General features: G+C 36.0%; 1 pseudogene; it reads left to right on the forward strand.

Moving 5' to 3' along the window:
- The first annotated feature begins 346 nt into the window (after positions 1 to 346).
- On the forward strand, positions 347 to 1,645 carry LOC147279900 (uncharacterized; annotated as a pseudogene).
- Positions 1,646 to 6,000: the final 4,355 nt, after the last annotated feature.

Below are 6,000 nucleotides of genomic sequence, written 5' to 3' on the forward strand. Positions count from 1 at the left end.
TGTCTTAGAGCGAGCTCCTGGAAATGTCAAGTATATTTCTCCTATGATTCAAAGAGAGATTTTGAATATTCTTGCTAACAAAGTCAGGAGTAAGATTCGTGAGGAAGTTGGGAATGCTAACTTTTGTATTCTTGTTGATGAAGCACTTGACGAATCTAGTAAAGAACAAATGGCTATTATTTTAAGATTTGATGTAGATGAGTTTCTTAAATAACGGTTCTTTCATGTTGTTAGTGTGGAGGACAGTTGTGCTTTAACTCTTAAAAAAGAGATAGACAAAGTGTTTGCTCAACACAACCTTCAAGTGAAAAATTTGCGTGGTCAAGGATACGATGGTGCTAGCAATATGCGTGATGAATGGAATGGATTAAAAGCTTTATTTCTTCAAGATTGTCCATATGCATATTATGTACATTGTTTTGCTCATCGATTTTAACTATCTTTGAATGCGGCAGCTAAAAGTGTACCTGATGTCTATTTGTTTTTCAATATGCTTAATACTATTGTGAACTTGGTTGGATCTTCTTGCAAGCATGTTTCTGAGTTAAGGTCTACAAAAGAAGAAGAAGTTGCGAAACAAATCTTAGAAGGAGAACTTAAATCTAGTATAGAGGCTAATCAAATCTATACTTTGTCATGACCTGGAGCTACTCGTTGGAGCTCTCATTTTGGTTCTATTAGAAGATTAATTGTTATGTATAGTGCAACTAATGAAGTTCTTGAAAACATGAAGCAAAATGGGCTCAACTACAAAATACGTGGGGAAGCTAAGGGTGCTTTGTCTGGTGTGCGATGTTTTCAATTTGTATTTCACTTGCATTTGTTGAATAAAGTTATAAGAATTACTGATATACTTTGCCAAACATTGTAGAATCAATCTCAGGACATCATAAATGCTATGAATTTAGTTGCAAGTACTAAATTTCTTCTTCAAAAATTAAGGAACAATGGTTGGGATAATTTCATGGGGATTGTGGTATCATTTTGTGAAAATAATAACATTGATATCCCTGATTTGAGTGCTCGGTATATGGAGGGTACATGTCGTTCTTGTTAACAACAAAATTTTATTACAATTGAGCATTATTATCATTTTGATATATTTAACACTGTAATAGATTTTCAGTTGATGGAGTTAGATAGTAGATTCAATGAGGGAATAATAGAACTCTTTACCTTTAGCTCAGCATTAGATTCTCGTGATGGATTCAAATCATTTGACATTGACAAAATATGCACTTTTGCTGAGAAATTTTACCCTCAAGACTTTAATGCATATGAACTGTGTAGCTTGAAAGACCAGTTGGAACATTATCAGTATAAGACATGTGAACTTTTACAATTTCATAATGTGTCTTCTCTTTCAGAATTATGCCAAGAATTTGTTAGAGAAAGAAAATCATACTGGTTGATTGAGAGATTGATTCATCTAGTGTTGACTCTTCCAGTTTTTACGGCAACAACAAAGCGAGCATTTTCATTTATGAAAATTATTAAGAATCAACTTCGAAACAAGATATGTGATGATTTTCTTGCAGATTGTATGGTTATTCACATTGAAAAAGATCTTATTGATACTATTAGTTATGATTCTGTAATTGATGACTTTTATGCTTTGAAGAAATGCGGGGCTCAACTTAAGTAGTGTTCTATTGTATTTGCGTTACATGTTTTTTTATTGTTTCTTCTTGGTATGAATATGCATTTTGAGGGGTAAAGCTCATTACGTCCCCCCTGACTAGGTGTATATTTTGTTTTTTATTAATGAAATTCACTCGTGCCGTCGAGTTTTGTTTGATAATAATTATAAAAATGATTTAACAGGTTGTGTAAATTTGTGAAATATTATAAAAACAGATAAGATGGTGTCGAAATTTTGTAAAAAATATTCACTAACAATATGAGAAACTAGCTTAGACGTTCAGCCCACCCCATAGAAATGGAAACGACGAGTTTTGAGATTGTTGTTTGCCTAGACATGGGCTAAGAAAAAGGCCCAAGAGATTAGAAACACGTTTATAGGCCCGAAAGGTTTAGTGGATGGGACGAGGCGCAAACATGGGCTCAAGACCCAAAAGATCAAGGCCTAAGAGAAGCAAGCCTAAGCTAGCCTCGGCTTAGACATGAGTTAGTAGCCTGTGATGGCATTTGAAAAACAAAGAGAGACCATGGGAGAAGGAAACTTACTGAGCGTCAGGGAAAGGTTGATGGTTTTAACAGTTGAGCTTTCTCCATTGTTTGTGTTTGAGATTTTGTATCAAGGAAGGCTAGTGTAGTGTTTTTGATATGTTTGTGTTTGAAACTTTAGTTTTTTTTATTTTTGTTCTGTTCAACCTGCCCTGTATGTGCTCCTAATAGTGTATAGTACATTTTTTCCTATTCTAGTGTAAGTTCTGCCATGCAGTTTGAATGGAGAAAAACGGCTTTCTTTTAATTTTGGTGAGTCAGTTTATGTTTCCAAAGCAAATTGGTCATATTGGTTCTGCTTACCCAATTCTTATTGTTGATACCCATATTAATCGAGCAGAACTACGCGTCGTAGAAATGGAAACGACGAGTCTTGAGATCGTTGTTTGCTTAGGTATAGGCTATGAAAAAGGCCCAAGAGATTAGAAACGCATTCATAGGCCTGAAAGGTTTAGTGGATGAGACGAGGCGCAAACATGGGCTCGAGACCCAAGGGATTAGGGCCTAAGAGAAGCAAGGCTAAGCTAGCCTTAGCTTAGACATGAGTTAGTAGTCTGTGATGGACCATGAGTTAGCACTTATGCGGCAAGTTATCAGTAACCCCAATTAGACAAGGACTAGGAGACCCTCGACCATAATCACTATAAATTGGGCAAACTAGCCCTCAGGTATGATATGCAACTCTAGCTCTCTAAACTACTCTGAAGGTGTGATTATTGACTTGAGTGTCTGAGGGTCCTTGGCTGGTACCACACCGGTGCCCCCCTTATGCTTAGTGTTCTCTATTTTAGTGTGCAGGCTAGAATAGAGTGAGGTAATGATAAACGAAGGCCTTGACGTGAAAGTCAGAGGCTAGATTGATGACTTGACGAAATTTGTGCATCAACACATATAATCCAAATATATTTTCTACAACAAATCTCATATTACTATCTACTCGTTAATGATGATTTTGGACAAAAAGGAACCGTAAGTAATTAATAAATTAAAAACTAGGATTGCTAGCTAGCTTCTATATTATTCTTTTTTGTATTAACTACATTCATTAACAACTTCAAAATTTTTTGAAAACTTATGTTTCGCCATTAACTTTAACAAGATAAGAGTAGGACTCTAGTCATCTATGTGCTTTTATGTTTTCCTTATTAATGCTCTGCTCTGCTCGACCCTCGTCCAAGTTCGTCTCTTAGAATATCACTAACAGACACGGTATTTGGCTAGGCAAAGTAAACAAGTTGTGCCACATAAGCTTTTCACTTCTCCAATCAGAAGGCAAATTTGCCAATGTCAAATTTCTCAACAAATATGCCGTATTCAATCTATATGGCAAAACGGGTCCCACAAATATTTTATTAAAAAAATATTGATTTTTAAGTTAAAGTCTTGCCTCACACTCACCCCCTATCTTTTCTCCTTTTTTTTTTTTCTTCTCCTTCCTTTCTTTCAATTTCTTTATCTCTCTCTCTCTCTCTCTCTCTCTCTCTCTCTCTCTCTCTCTCTCTTTTTTTTCCTCTCTCTCTCTCTCGGTGCAAATCAAACCTCCCACCATTCTTGTCGTTACCAACACCATGGTCGGCAATTACATGAGCTCGCTTTAAATGTTCAAAGGAAGTGCAAGAAGGGTCGAATGCAGCCGCGAAAACAGCGTCGCACAGGGAGGATGAAAAGAGAAAGAGATGTAGAAAGATAGAGAGAAAAGAAAGAGAGAAAAAAAAAAAGAGGAGGGGTATATTTTAGATTCGCTGGTGTCGGGGAGGAAACACCGAGGAGAAAGGGGAGGGGTTAGGCGGTGGGTTTGGGTTTGGGTTTTATATTATTTTGATTGAAAGTCATTATTTGTATTTTTAAAAGTTCATTGTATTTTTAAATTTTTAAAAGTAATAAAAGAAAGATAAACAATAAAATAATATTTAGTTCAAATCATTGAAGTAGCAAAATGGTATGTCAAATCGTCACATAGATTGCAATGGTAGGTGTCAATTGGCAATTCAATTCAATCATATTGACCCTTATTTTCCAACTGTATCAATTATTGACTTGACATGAAACTGTTTTGCTGCAATGGTTCAAGTCAATTGCATAAGTTAATACCTATACGTTTTTTTAATATTTTTGTATAATCTCTTACAAATTAAAAAATATAAATTTCATTATTTTGTATATTATACCATTGAAAATATCTCAATTAGCTCTTTCAAATGAGCCTAATATTTAATAATTTTAAATTTCATAATTTCATATTATAAAGTATAAAATAAAAAAATATTAATAAAAAACACTCATTACAACTTAGACTTAAAAACAGTACATGATACATAATCAGAATTAAAAACATAGCATTGCAATATAGAATGAAAAACAATACAACACATTGGACCGAACACAGTGCGCAAATCTATGAACTTCTAGCCTCTTTTTGATTCCATAGATGCTTAACAAAATTATTTTGAAGCATGAAATGTCTTTCATCATCTCTCACGTTCTTATAACGTCTTATGTATGCACTACTTATTGTTCCACCGCGATTCACTTTCGGTAAAGACAGGGTACTAGGTCTCTAGTCTCCTGTTGTTGGCATTTTATCATAAAGTTGAACAGCACGGCGTACAACAGCAAATGCATCTTCTTCTTCATCCGAATCTTACTCATGCTCGTCTTCAACAATCATATTGTGCATAATGATGCACGCTTTTATGATGGTTGCCATGACGTATGGATTCCAACATCGAGCATGTTGTGTAACAATAGCGAAACAAGCTTGTAAAACTCCAAATGTGCGTTCAACATCCTTTCGATAGCCTGATTGCATTGTCAAAAAATATGCTTCCTTGTGGTTAGTCAGTTTCTTAAAGGCTTTAACAAAGGTTGCCCACTTTGGATAGATTCTATCTGTCAAATAGTACATCATCTCATATTGTCTCCCATTGACAAGAAAGTTAACACTAAGATCCCGCCCGGCGTACAGGTCTTCAAAGACAGGTGAAGCATTAAGTACGTTCATATAGTTGTTCGCCCCAGGCATACCAAAAAAAGCATGTCATATCCAATTAAAGGTCATATGAAGCCATAGCCTCCAAAATAATTGTGGGTTTTGGGCAATACCCCTTAAAGCACTCATGCATACCAGTCGGACAGTTCTTCCAAACTCAATGCATACAATCGATACTCTCGATTATTCTCAGGAAGTCACGTTTTTGCCCTTTTCGTAGTAGCCTTTCAAGATCAGTAGGGCAAAGTGCACAAAGGTAGTGTCCTCCAAAGACAACTACGACAGCTTCATAAAATTTCCTTAAGCACATTAATGCCGTGGATGCGCCCATTCTAAGTTTATCTCCTAGATAATCAGCGGGTATGCCATATGTTAGTTGATTCATGCATACGCTTGTCTTTTGCTCCTTGGATAACTCGGGGTGTTCAGCAGCATCGGGCCTTTGTATGAAGAAATTATCATACGAACTCACTCTGTCTTGGATGCAATTAAACAATTCCGAGTACATTCTATAGCGCCTTCGAAATATGTCTCGCGTGTAGGTCGGATTAGGGTTAAAATAATCCAACCTAAGATCCTCAGCACCCTGTGAACCTTGGCGGTGAATGTACTACCAACCTGAAACCGAACCACGATGGGGTTAGACATTATCCTCGCTTTGTACCTCCTGGTTGACATACACTGCAACGAAATTTATTATGAGTGACTCTTCTTTATTCCAATCTTGAACAATGTTGTGATTCATTCTTGAGTGAAGATAAAGTAGTATTAAAGGAAAGTGGTGTTGAAATAATAGTGGTGATGAAGAAAGTGTGGTGATGAGC

This window comes from Dryas octopetala, chromosome 7 (genome assembly GCF_963921425.1).
Source record: "Dryas octopetala chromosome 7, drDryOcto1.1, whole genome shotgun sequence".
Taxonomy (NCBI): Eukaryota; Viridiplantae; Streptophyta; class Magnoliopsida; order Rosales; family Rosaceae; genus Dryas; species Dryas octopetala.